The sequence below is a fragment of the Sciurus vulgaris genome (genome assembly GCF_902686455.1).
Source record: "Sciurus vulgaris genome assembly, chromosome: 15".
Classification (NCBI taxonomy): domain Eukaryota; kingdom Metazoa; phylum Chordata; class Mammalia; order Rodentia; family Sciuridae; genus Sciurus; species Sciurus vulgaris.
The window spans coordinates 84315685-84316215 of record NC_136476.1 but is presented as its reverse complement, the minus strand read 5'-3'; positions in this window follow the sequence as shown (position 1 = coordinate 84316215).

Genomic DNA, 531 nt, shown 5'->3' with positions numbered 1-531 from the left:
GGGAGCATGCCCACCAACGGCCGGATCGCGGCGCCCGCGCCGGCGGGGGCGTCGGCCATGTCCGTGCGGGGCGCCGCGGAGCATGCGCGCCAACGGCCGCCAACGGCCAACCGCCGCGGCGAGCGCGGCCGGCGGCCATGCTTCTGAGGGGCGGCGGGCGGCAGCCATGTCTCTGCGGGGCGGGCCCGCCGGCCATCTTTGTGCGTGGCGCCGAGCCGCGCCCGCGGACCGCGGCGGACAGGCCGGGGTCGGCATGGCTGCACCTCCCCGCCGCCCGCGAGCGACGCCCCGCCACGCCGGGCGGTCGTGGGGCTGCGCGCCGCCACCCGCGCCCCCGCCGGCCGGCCCCGCGCTCGCCGCGGCGCCGCCCGCCTCCCGCCCGCCGGCGCCCGGGCCCGACCGCTAGCTGCGCCCGCCCCGCCCCGCCGCTCGCGGCCGGCCAGCCCGGGGCCGCGGCCGCCCGAGGCCCCGCCCGAGAGCCCTCCTCCCGGGCGGCCAGCCCGCTGCGGGCCTGGTGGGTGGGCGCCGGGC